General features: G+C 43.3%; 3 non-coding genes across 3 annotated transcripts; all 3 read left to right on the forward strand.

Annotated features, from left to right (window-relative positions):
- Positions 1-581: 581 nt before the first annotated feature.
- Positions 582-654, forward strand: trnak-uuu (transfer RNA lysine (anticodon UUU)). Its single transcript has one exon. It is a non-coding gene; the product is annotated as a tRNA-Lys (tRNA).
- A 9,079-nt stretch (positions 655-9,733) lies between these two features.
- Positions 9,734-9,806, forward strand: trnak-uuu (transfer RNA lysine (anticodon UUU)). Its single transcript has one exon. It is a non-coding gene; the product is annotated as a tRNA-Lys (tRNA).
- A 1,063-nt stretch (positions 9,807-10,869) lies between these two features.
- Positions 10,870-10,942, forward strand: trnak-uuu (transfer RNA lysine (anticodon UUU)). Its single transcript has one exon. It is a non-coding gene; the product is annotated as a tRNA-Lys (tRNA).
- Positions 10,943-13,483: the final 2,541 nt, after the last annotated feature.

Here is a 13,483-nt window from a genome sequence, read left to right on the forward strand (position 1 = left end):
GAATTTGAAGCGTTGCACCTACTTCATGAAAGGGTGTAAGGATAAAACCAACAGGTAAATGTGTGACTCTGCTGAATCTTGGTAATGGGTCCGTTCTTTACAAGAGATGAAGGCCTGGGCTAAAATGAGCAGCCAGTTGAACAAATGTCCATTATTTAGGTAACAAAAATCGCATTGATTTATTGAAGCCATTAATGGGAAATGTCTTGTGTTTTCATTAATAAATTTATTTTCTATCCACCGGTGCTGCTGTAAAGTGTGAATTTTACAGAGTGTTCAATCATTGACAAAGCCAATTCAAAGGCTGCATGTTATAATTTTGTTTCTTTTAATCAGGCAGACCCCAAACTTTCAAAAAAAAATTGTTGAGTGTTTAATGGGTGCGGACCCGGCTTTGGCTTGAAGCGGACGGGTTCGTATTTGTGAAGATCAATTGTGTTTGAATTTGGCGATGGGAGTGAGAAACGGGTGTGAGAAAAATCGGCTGGACACAGTGGGTGACGGCAGAATAAGTGCAGAATCTGCAGGATGCAATGCTCACCATCAGCCAGTAAACGTCACAGCGCTGCCAAATGAGTAGAGCCCGGATAGCTCAGTCGGTAGAGCATCAGACTTTTAATCTGAGGGTCTAGGGTTCAAGTCCCTATTCGGGCGTTGACTTTTTACTGCGAATTATCGATTCTCACGTAAATTCCTGCACATGCCTTTAAGATAATTCCAAAATTTGCGATATGCTAATTCTATGTGACGTGCAAAGTATTTACTGATGGCGGTGTTTTCAATTGTATTGAATAGTAATTTCGAAATTATCTTTGGCGCTCTCTTCCTCAGAAGGCAGTGGAAGCAAAGACTTTGAATATTTTTAAGGCTGATAGATTCTTGATTAACAAGGGGTGGGTGAAAGTGTATGTGTGTAGGCCGGAGGTTGTATTCAGATAGGCTATCACCTTTTTGAAAGGCAGACGAGAATTGAAGGGCCGAGTGGCCTACTCCAGCTCTTGGTTGTCACTGAAATATTGTCACTGAAAATAACACTGAATTTACACTTTAAAGCAAAGCCATTCTAAACGGCCGCTTCAAAACATCAAGTTGCCTGCAAAGTGTCAAAATAAATTTAGTAAATTTCATAAAGTAAATCACATTTGAAAATTAAATGTCATGGATGGAATTAAAGGAGATTAACGAGTTTTATTTGGAGAGCAGGGAAGATCAGCTTCGCATAGCCTTGTCACTTTGGGCTGGATGAAAATAGTGATTGATTATTTCGAAAAAAAACGCAATTCAAAATATCTCAAAATATCGCATCAGAAAATAAGCTCCCTTTCACATAGAACCAGCATGTCGCAAATCTATAAAATATTTTAAGAGATGAGAGTGATTACACGGGGATAGAATGATTTGCAAGAGAATCGATCATTCAGATTTAAAAGCATGGCAGGAGCAAAGACTTGAACCCTACGCTCTTATATTTAAAGCTTTTGTTGGTCTATCCACTGAGCTACCCAGGACCCCACTGACCTTAGGCACCGCCACCTTTGTTGACTGAGAATGAACATTCCATTCTCCAAATTGTGTATTTCCTTCTGCAGTTTCCCAGGTCTGTTCAGCATATTTTTGCCTCATGTCTAAACCGACTAAACTCCGCCCACCCCCAACTCCTCAACCCCGCAGACTTGCTTCCCAATTTCTTTCCAGACTCCCTCAGCTTTGCACTTCCCACAGCTCGTGCCGTAAAAAAACAAGAGTGGGTGCGGGTGGAGGCAGAAGTGGAAGCGGGGGCTTGGATTCACTTGCCCGCTGTTGAAGGCCCGGGGAACCCGCTGCGGTGCGGGTTTCTCACCCTGCCCCCGTCAGTGGTCGGGCGAGACATGTTCAATCCGACTGTGATTGCAGGCCGGCCGGAGTTCTGGCTGGATGGCAACCAGCGAACATTAAAACATAACATTCCGGTTGCTACCCCGGGGAGCGCACTCGGCAGAGTATCAACCGTTTAATCTGAGAGTCCAGATTCTAATTTCCTTTTCGGACGCTTTTTTTTGCTTAAATTCTCAGTTCACACGTGAATCATCCAACTCAGTGACACATCAAAAAGACATGTTTGAATGGACTTTGTGATTGTGTTTCGTCTGGCAGAGGGTTTTCTCTCCGGCCGACTCCGTGCATATTGTGCACATGTTTGCATTTACCTGAATATACCTGTTAGATGAACATCATCATTTTTTTTCTTTCGATCAGGCAGCCCCCAGTATTTACAAAATGTAGTGGAAGAGCGTTTTGTGGCGCGTGCCGGACTTTGGGGTAAAGCGGACTGGTTTTTGAAGATGTTTGTAAAATTTGCACACAAGCTGAACGATGTAATGTTCACTTTGAGCCAGTGTAGGTCGCTGTGCGGTTGCACTCACGGCGCCCGGATAGCTCAGTCGGTAGAATATTCGACTTTTAATCTGAGGGTCCAGGGATAAAATCCCTGTTCGGGTGCTGGGTTCAACTGTAAGTATTAATTCTTATCTGAATCCCAGAAATTATGAACAATTGCTACGCATCCCTTTCAGGTGCACTGATTCATATTAAAATGCAAAGTATTTTCTGATGTCTGTGTTTTCTGTTGTATTGAATGGCTTTTTTCAAAATGATCAATTTCTATTTTCACCCAGCCCCAGCTCACACGAGGATTTAAATGTGTTCTTCCTTGCCGCCCAAATGAAGCTTATTAATATGTTCCAATTTATTTCAAGACAGTTAGAATTCAAATGTAATTTATTTTGTGATATTTTCTGAATTTATTCTGAGAATTTGCAGGCAATCTGATGTTGTGAAACAGTAGCTAATGATTTTGCTTTGAAGTGTAAATAGATTGTTATTTTTATTGACAAATTTTGTATTGTCAGTTGTAAGAGACATCTCCACCAACAGGTGCAAATCCCCGAACCGCCTCCATCACCACTCTCCCGCAGAAGCCACATACACTAACTTGTTCATGTGTCTTCCATGGTGTTGAGTCAACACCCTGGAACCTCATCCCTAACAGCACTGTTGGTGCACCAACTCTACAGGTGCTGCAGCTGTTCCGGAAGACAACTCACCACCATCTTCTCAAGGGAAATTAGTGATGGGTAATAGATGGGTGCCAGGCTGGCTGATTCCAACATCCTGTGAAACCATCTTTTTTTACAAAAAAGGCGTATTTTCATCGACAAGCTGATTTGCCACCCAATTACACCACTTGAATTTTATGCAACTGGATGTTGCCTTTTTTGATGAAAATTCTTCGAAATATCCCAAGGCACCATTTCAAAGAGGAGCAAGGGAGGAATGCCTGGTTTTCTGGGTTTATCGATTAATCAACAAAACAACGATAGGTTACGAGATCATGATCACATTAGTGCTTCTGCGAGCTTGTGGTTTGTTTATTGACTGCTGTGATCACTATATTACTAAGGTAAGAACACGTCAAAATAATTTAATTATCTGAATAGATCTTTGGAATATCCCAATGTCGTTAAAGGTGCGATGAAGATTCAAAGCTTTCCTGCCTCTATGACACAACATTAGAGAGGATGGTGAAAATCTTGCACAAAATGATAGATTTAATGAACGTTCAGAACAAGTGAAGGAATGGGGGTTGATTGTGGGCGGGAATTCCAGAGCTTTGCGCCTAGGTGGGTGATGGCAATGCCCTCAGAGTTGTGAAGATTAAAATCAGTGGTGCTCAAGAGATCAGTTTTAAAAGAGTGTTAGGTGGCGAATGATGCAGGGGGTCATCAATAGTGCTATCAAGCTACACTTGCTGAGCAATAACCTGCTCACTGGCGCCCTGTATGGGTTACTCCAGGGTCACTCAGCTCTTTACAGACCTCATTACAGCCTTAACTGAAACATGGACAAAGAGATAAACTCCACATGTGAGGTGAGAATGACTGCCATTGACATGAAGGCATCATTTTGACCCAGTGTAGCATCAAGGAGCCCTATCAAATCTGGAGTCAATGGGAATCAGGGGGAAACTCTGCACCGGTTGGAGCTATACCCAGTACAAAAGAAGATGGTTGTGGTAGTTGGAGGGAAATGATCTCAGTTCCAGGGAATCACTGCAGATGTTCCTCAGGGTAGTGTCCTAATCCGAACAAACATCAGCTGCTTCATCAGTCCTTCCATCAAAGAGTCAGAAGTGAGAATGTTCGCTGACGATTGCAGAACGTTCACACTATCCCTGATAGCCCGTGCACAAATGCAGCAAGACCTGCACAATGTCCAGGGTTCGGCTGAGAAGTGGCAAATAACATTCGTGCCACACAAGTACCAGGCAAAGACCATCTTCAACAGGAGAGAATAGAAGCAACTGTACTTGATGTTCAGTGGCTTTTCCATTGCCTAATCCCCCGCTATCAACATCCTGGGGGTTACCATTGAACAGAAAATGAACTGAACTCGCCATTTAAATATTATGGCTACAAGAGTATGTCAGAGGCTTGGAATCCTGCGGCGAGCAAGTCACCTTATGACTCCCCTACATCTGGTCACCACAAGATGCACTGCAGCAATTCACCAAGGCTCCTTAGACAGCACATTCCAAACCCACGGTCGCTCCCATCAAGAAAGATAAGGACATGAGACACACGGGAACAACAGCAACTTTAAATTCCACTCCAAACCACTCACCATTCTGGCTTGGAAATATATCGCCTTTCCTTCACGTCAGTCGGTCACAATCCTGGAACTCTCTCACTAACAGCACTGTGGGTGTGTCTACAGCGCATGGACTGCTGCGATTCAAGATGGCAGCTCACCACTGCCTCTTCAAGGGCAATTAGTGATTGGAAAAAAATGCTGGCCTACAGGGTAAAGCCCACATCGCATGAATGAATAAAAAAGTGAGGAAGTCCAATTAATGAATGACCTATCTGTGCACCATGTTATACAAAACTGTCAAGACCAGATCTGGACTGTACAGTACTGTAATGATCTCCTTATTTAAGGAAAGATGTAAATCCATTAGAAGCAGTTCAGGCAAGATTTGCTCGACTAATACATGGAATCGAATGGATGCCTTATGTGGAAAGGTTGGACAGGTTAGGCCTGTATCCGCTGGAATTTCGAAGAGTCAGAGGTGACTTAATTGAAACTTTAAAAATCCTGAGATGTCTTGACAGGGTGGGCGTGGAGAGGATGATTCCTCTTGTGGGAGGATGTAGAAATTAGGGCCGCTCATTTAAGACAGAAAGTGGAGGAATTTTTTTTCTCTCAGAGAGTCGTGAGTCTTTGGAACGTTTTTCCTCAGAAGGCGGTGGAAGCAGAGTCCTTGAATATTTTTATGGCGGAGGTAGATAGGTTCTTGATTAACAAGAGGGTGAGTGGGTCTCGGGGGTAAGAGGGAGGTTACAATCAGATAAGCCATTACCTTATTTATTGGCGGAGCAGACTTAAAAGGCCGAGTGGCCTACTCCTGCTCCTAGTTCGCATGTATGTTCGTATGTTTTCACTAACATGAAATCGGCAATTAGGGCCAAGTGACATTTATTTTAAAACTTTCTTTCAGCGGAACCCAGTGTACCAGAAACGACCAAACAGCTTGCAAGTGGCAGGGTTGGGGCGTTCGGCAGTGGTAGTTGTGGGGTTATGGGAGTCGGGGTGTCGCCGGGGGGTTGCGGAATGGTTTATGTTGACCTTCTCTGAAGTGATGCCTCAGCATGTGCGGCTGTATGAGAGAAATGCACTGCACAGACTGCATTGCTGGGAAATGAGTTGCAGAAAGTGCAGGATATCAGGCAGTGAATGTGGGTGTAAAACAGAATTGAGAAGCATATATAGCTGAGCGGGGAACGCATCAGATGTTTTTCATCTGAGCGTTTAAAATTAAAGTCTCTGCTTACGAATTGCTTTTAAATCACAATTCTCACTCATATTTTCATACAGTTCTCCGGAACCCTGTAATTTTAATTCTCCTGATTCAGAAATAATTCCATGGGCTATATGGCACAGAAAGACGTCATACTGCACAGCCAGTACATACCACCTTTTGTTTTTGCTTCGCTCGAGCCTCCTGCCATCTCTTTTCATTTCAACGTACTACATTAAACGAAACTCAGCTTTTTCTGCTCGACCTGCATTGTTTGCATTGACCTTGAAGCAGCGGTTAGCCCAAAATTAACATTTCATCTTTTACTTCCACTCACGGAGCCCCAGTAAGACCTTAACAAGGAAACAGTGTGCAGCTGATAGTGTTTTAAAAGAGGGTTTGTGCACCAAGCCCGTAGGGGCACAGGGAATGGATGTATGAGAGAAATAAGCTCAAGAAGGTGGATGTTTGAAAAGCAAAGCGAATGTGGACTTTGTAATGTCCCATTTTTGCCAGTGAAGGTCGCTGTGTCAGGGTTTACTCCTGAGCCCGGGAAGCTCAGCTGTTAGGGCATCACATGTTTAATTCGGAGCCTAGGATTCAAGTCCATGTTCAGTCACTGCTTCACGCTTAGAATTCACCAAGCTAGTGCGCTAATCTTAGGAAGTTGCAAGGTTTGGCTCTTGTTGGGGTTTTTTAAAGAGAGTTTTTTTCTGAAGTCGGTGCTTTGAAATATATTGAGCAGAGGTTCCGGGATTTTCAATTCCTATTTTCTTTCAGTCCCGTGTTTCATGAGTTTTTAAGCTGAATTTTCTGATGTCTGAATAAAAGAAATGTTTCATTTCTATCAGGGCACCAAATCTTCAAAGATAATTCATGTTAGAACATTTTCTGAATGAAGTTTAAAATTTTATTAGGAATCATGTTGTTTTGAAAGGGCAATTTAAAGCAGACATTGCCGTAAAGTGTAAGTTACGTGATAAGGGCACTGGTGAGCTTATTTTTTATGTAATGAAACCACTTTAATATCTATATTTGGTATGGTCTTCATTGATTAAGGATCCATAAAATATCCCAAGGCACAATTTTGAGTATGAGTTAAGTATTTTTGCCTGATGCTCTGGGTTTCTCCCTCTTCCAACTGAACAGCAGCGGATCCTCAGGCCATGATCACGTCGTTTCTTGTGAGAGATTGCAGTGTGCAAATTGGATGCTGCGATCTAAATATTACGATAGTTAAGTGAACTCTGAAGTAACTTGATTGCCCCTAAAGCCCTCTGGGAGTCCTTGACGTCGTGAGACGAATGGACGACTTTCCTACTTGAGGTCACATTCAGAACAGCCATAGTTTAATCAAGGGACAGATGCAGCTCGAGGGGCCGCATGGTTACTCCTGCTCTCAACTCGTGTGTCCTTCTTTAATGGACAGTTAGGGCTGCTTGTGAAAACATTGTGCAAAGAGTTACCTTTTGATGGGTGTTGAAGAGGGCTGATGAGGTATGGAAAGGATTTGGGAGGGAGTACCAGAGCTATGGGTCTTCGCGCGTCATAGCCAAAGTTCAGTGTTGGAATGATTAGCATCAGAGATCCTCACAACACCAGAATTGGATGAGCGGAGATATCTTGCCGTGTAATGCATTGATGGTATTATTGAATTACTTATGTCTGATTTACTTATGAGCTCCTGCAATCTTGCTCTATCCTCCTCGCAGTCCTCACAATATTTGCCCTATTTTTTCCGTCCTCAAATTTTGTATTCGAGATTGGCACATCCACGTCTCAGTCGTTACTGCATGTAAAGAAGAGCAATGGTTCTAATAATGTTACCATGAGACCAAGTCCGCCCACCACACCCCCATTCTATTTACATTCCTCCAGTATGTAAAACAATAGCTCACCACTGCTCTTTGTTTCCTGCCATTCAGAAACCTTAGCTTCCATACTGCAACTGTCCCTTCTATTGCATCAGTTTAAGGTCGCTGACCAACCTATTCACTTGAGGAAATTCAGTTTCTGGATTCGAGTAAAACCAATGTTGTCTTCTGGCCAAAGAATTGGCTAGTGAAATTGAAGGATGATGATTGTATGAAGCAGCTGGCCATCACTAACAAGTCTTTTATGTGTTCCTCACATCCAACGTTCTAAATAAAAATCACTTTCTCAAAATGCAACAGTCAATAAGGGTTCATTATATCCATCATAGCCCTGTCCCATTCTGCCTCCTGTGCTTGTCTAGAATCCCTTTCAATTCATCTGATCTCTCTCAGGCTCGCCCTGACTCCCCGCTAATTCTCTCGGATCATATCCCTGTTTTATCTCGCTGGTTATTAACATAGGTATCCAGAACTATATACGTAATATCCCTGCTGTCTGTCTCTCTTTATTTGGGGTATTATACTTTCTATCCCACTCCCAATTTTGCCTCCATTTAAAGTACTTGCCTGTAAAAGATATTAATGTATTATTTTGTTTTTTTTCACGGGATGTGGGCTTTGCTGGCTGGGCCTGCATTCATTGGCCATCCCAGGTTGCGTTTGAGAAGGTGTGGTGAGCTGCCTTCTTGAACCGCTGCGGTCCATGTGGTGTCTGGAAGAATGTTCCAGGGTTTTGACCCAGCGAAGTGATGGAAGGACGATATATTTCCAAGACAGTATGGACAGTAACTTGGAAGGGAACTTATAGGTGGTGGTGCTCCAATTCATCTGTTGTCCTTGTACTTCTGGAGGGTGGTGGTCGCGTGTTTGGAAGGTGCTATCGAAGAGGCCTTGCTGAATTACTGCAGTGCATCTTGTAGATCGTACACACTGCTGCCATTGTTCGTCGGTGGTGGTGGGAGCAAATGTTGGTGGATGTGGTGCCAAAATAGCTGGCTTCTATGCCCTGGTTGTTATTAAGCATCTTGAGTGTTGTTGGAGCTGAACTCATCCGGGCAAGTGGAGAGCATTCCATCACACTCCTGAGCTGTGACTCGTAGATGGTGGACAGGTTTTGGGGAGTCAGGAGGTGAGCTTCTCTTCGCAGGAATCTTAGCCTCTGACCTGCCCTGGTAGCCACAGTATTTATATGGTTGGTCCAGTTCAGTTTCTGTTCAATGGTAACCCATAGGATGTTGATAGTGGGCGATAATTTGATCTCAAATTCCTCTTTGCCTGACGTCTTTACGGCAGCCTTGTGCCGTACAAAAGTGGGGCGTGGCTTCGCTTGCCCGCTGCTGAATGTCTGGGAAACCCTCTGTGGTGCGGTTTTCTCATCCTGCCCCCGTCACGAGGTCGGGCGATTAACGTCCAATCCGACTGTTATTGCAACCCCTTGGACGTTCTGATTGGACGGCCAGCAGCGAAAATGCGTATTTAAATTTCCGGTTGCTACCCAGGACCGCGCACTCGGGAAAGCATCAGCTGTTTAAACTGAGGGTCCACGTTTAATTAGACCCTGTTCGGTCGCTTTTATTGTTCAATTCTCAATTCTCATGTGAATCATCCAATTGATCGACAAGCCGCGCTCAATGGACTCTTGATTGTATTTCGTCCGGCGAAGTCACTTTCCTGTCCATGCGTTAAGGAGGGTTTTCTGTCCGGCCGGATCCTTGCATATTGTGCATCTGTTTGCAATTACCTAAATGAATATTATCAGTTTTCTTATCTGAATGAGGTAGCACACCAAAATGCCAAAATGAATGGAAGGGCGTTTAATGGGTGCTGGGCAAATTTTGGGTTGAACTGGACCGGTGAGGATTTGTGAAGAGCCATTGTGATTGAAATCAGCCATGGTATTGAGACTGGGTACGTGGGGGCAATCCGCCGAACACACTGGATGACCACAGAAAAAGTACAGAATCTGAAGGATGTAATGTTCGCTGTCATGTAGGTAACATCGTGGTGGGGATTTAGAGTCCGAGCCCGGATAGCTCAGTCGGTAGAGCATCAGACTTTTAATTTGAGGGTCCAGGGTTCAAGTCCCTGTTCGGGTGCTTTTTGTTGATCTAAATCCAGAAATCATGAGCAATTAATGCCTATGGAAGAGCTGTCTCCTCTTGTGGGAGAATCTTGAACTAGGGGTCGCTCTTTTAAGACACAGATGTGGAGAATTTTTCTCTCTCAGAGGGTCACGAGCCTTTGCAACTCTTCCTGAAAAGCCGGTGGAAGCCGAGCCTTCATTATTTTTAAGGTGCAGGCAGAGGTCATGGCTGAGGTATTTAATGAATCTTTCCCACCTGAGTTTAGAAAGGAGGAAGGTACTGGCAAATCAGCAGTGAATCTGGAGGTGTTTCAGACTGGATGGATCAAATTTTGATAAAGGGGGATGTTTGTGAGAGTGGCTGTGATACAAGTTTATAAGCCGGGAGGGATGCATCCGAGGATGCCCCAGGAAATACAGGAGGAACTTGGGTGAGGGTGTGTGTGAAAATCCCCCAGGTGATCTGATATACAAGCATGATGTCAGAGATATGGAGAATTTGAAGCGTCGCACCTACTTCATGAAAGGGTGTAAGGATAAAAGCAAGAGGTAAATGTGTGACTCTGCTGAATCTTGGTAATGGGTACGTTCTTTACAAGAGATGATGGCCTGGGCTAAAATGAACAGCCAGTTGAACAAATGTCCATTATTTAGGTAACAAAAATCGCATTGATTTATTGAAGCCATTAATGGGAAATGTCTTGTGTTTTCATTAATAAATTTATTTTCTACCCACCGGTGCTGCTGTAAAGTGTTGATTTTACAGAGTGTTCATTCATTGGCAAAGCCAATTCAACGGCTGCATGTTATAATTTTGTTTCTTTCAATCAGGCAGACCCCAAACTTTCAAAAAAAAATTGTTGAGTGTTTAATGGGTGCGGGCCCGGCTTTGGCGTGAAGCGGACGGGTTCGTATTTGTGAAGATCAATTGTGCTTGAATTTGGCGATGGGAGTGAGAAACGGGTGTGAGAAAAATCGGCTGAACACAGTGGGTGACGGCAGAAATAGTGCAGAATCTGCAGGATGCAATGTTCACCATCAGCCAGTAAAGGTCGCAGCGCGATCGAGTGCCTAGAGCCCGGATAGCTCAGTCGGTAGAGCATCAGACTTTTAATCTGAGGGTCTAGGGTTCAAGTCCCTATTCGGGCGTTGATTTTTTACTGCGAATTATCGATTCTCACGTAAATTCCTGCACATGCCTTTAAGATAATTCCAAAATTTGCGATTTGCTGATTCTATGTGACGTGCAAAGTATTTTCTGATGGTTGTGTTTTCAATTGTATTGAATGGTAATTTCGAAATTATCTTTGGCCCTCTCTTCCTCAGAAGGCAGTGGAAGCAAAGACTTTGAATATCTTTAAGGCTGATAGATTCTTGATTAACAAGGGGTGGGTGAAAGTGTATGTGTGTAGGCCGGAGGTTGTATTCAGATAGGCTATCACCTTTTTGAAAGGCAGACGAGAATTGAAGGGCCGAGTGGCCTACTCCAGCTCTTGGTTGTCACTGAAATATTGTCACTGAAAATAACACTGAATTTACACTTTAAAGCAAATCCATTGTAAACGGCCGCTTCAAAACATCAAGTTGCCTGCAAAGTTTCAAAATAAATTTAGTAAATTTCATAAAGTAAATCACATTTGAAAATTAAATGTCATGGATGGAATTAAAGGAGATTAACGAGTTTTATTTGGAGAGCAGGGAAGATCAGCATCGCATAGCCTTGTCACTTTGGGCTGGATGAAAATAGTGATTGATTATTTTGAAGAAAACGCAATTCAAAATATCTCAAAATATCGCATCAGAAAATACGCTTCCTATCACATAGAACCTGCATGTTGCAAATCTTTAAAATATCTTAAGAGATAAGAGTGATTACAAGGGGATATAATGATTTGCAAGAGAATCGATCATTCAGATTTAAAAGCATGGCAGGAGCAAAGACTTGAACCCTACGCTCTTATATTAAAAGCTTCCTATGGTCTATCCACTTAGCTACCCAGGACCCAACTGAGCTTAAGCACAGCCACCTTTGTTGCATGAGAACGAACATTCCATCGTCCAAATTGTGTATTTCCTCCTGCAGTTTCCCAGGTCTGTTCAGAATATTTTTGCCTCACGTCCTAACTCACTAAACTCCGCCCACCCACAACTCCTCAATCCCGCAGACGTGCTTCACAATTTCTCTCCAGACGGCCTCACCTTTGCACTTCCCACAGCTTGTGCTGTAAAAAAACAGGAGGGGGTGGGGTTGGAGGCGGAAGTGGGAGCGGGGGCGGAGCATTCACTTGCCCGCTGCAGAGGGTACGGGGAACCCGATGCAGTGCGGTTTTCTCACCCTGCCCACGTCAGTGGTCGAGCGAGAAATGTTCAATCCGACTGTGATTGCAGTTCCTCCGGAGTTCTGTCTGGATGGCAACCAGTGAAAATTAAAATATAACATTCCGGTTGCTACCCAGGGGAGCGCACTCGGCAGAGCATCAACCGTTTAAGCTGAGGGTCCAGTGTCTAATTTCCTTTTCGGACGCTTTTTTTTGGTCAAATTCTCAGTTGTCACGTGAATCATCCAATTCAGTGACACATCAACAAGAAATGTTTGAATGGACTTTGTGATTGTGTTTCATCTGGCAGGGGGTTTTCTATCCGGCCGGCTCCGTGCATATTGTGCACGTGTTTGCATTTACCTAAATATAGCTGTTAGATGAACATCATTTTTTTTCTTTCGATCAGGCAGCCCCCAATATTTACAAAAAGTAGCGGAAGAGCGTTTTGTGGCGCGTGCCGGAATTTGGATTGAAGTGGACCCGTTTTTGAAGATGCTTGTAAAATTTGTACACAATCTGAAGGATGCAATGCTCGCGTTGAGCCAGTATAGGTCGCTGTCATTCGATCTTCACGGCGCTCGGGTTTCTCAGTCAGTATCGCATTAGACTTTTAATCTGAGGGTCCAGGATTCAAATCCTTGTTCGGGAACTGGGTTTAACTGTAAGTATTGTTTCTTATTTGAATCCCAGAAATTGTGAGCAATTGCTACGCATCGCTTTCAGGTTCGCTGATTCTTATTTGAAATGGAATGTATATTCTGATGTTTGTGTTTTCAGTTGTATTGAACGGCTTTTTTTTCAAAATGATCAATTTCTATTTTCACCCAGCCCCAGCTCACACGACGAATTAAAGGTGTTCTCCCTTGCCGCCCAAATAATGCTCATTAATCAGTTCCAATTTATTCCATGACAGTTAGCTTACAAATATAATCGATTTAATGGTATTAACCGAATTTCTCTTGAGAATTTGCAGGCAATCTGATGTGGTGAAACAGTAGCTAATGAATTTGCTATGAATTGTAAATAGATTGTTATATTTATTGACACATTTGTATTGTCAATGGTAAGAATCAACTCCACCAACAGGTGCAAAACCCTCAAAGCCTCCATCACCACTTCCCCGCAGAAGCCACACACACTAACGTGTTCACCAACTCCACAGGTGCTGCAGCTGTTCTGGAAGACAACTCCCCACCATCTTCTCAAGGGCAATTAGTGATGGGCAATAAATGGGTGCCATCTAGCGGATTCCAAAGTCCTGTGAAACCCTCTTTATTTCAAAAAAGACTTATTTTCATCGACAAGCTGATTTTCCACCCAATTACAACACTTGAATTTTATGCAACTGGGTGTTGCAATTTTTGATGAA

This window comes from Cetorhinus maximus, chromosome 35 (genome assembly GCF_964194155.1).
Source record: "Cetorhinus maximus chromosome 35, sCetMax3.hap1.1, whole genome shotgun sequence".
Lineage (NCBI taxonomy): Eukaryota > Metazoa > Chordata > Chondrichthyes > Lamniformes > Cetorhinidae > Cetorhinus > Cetorhinus maximus.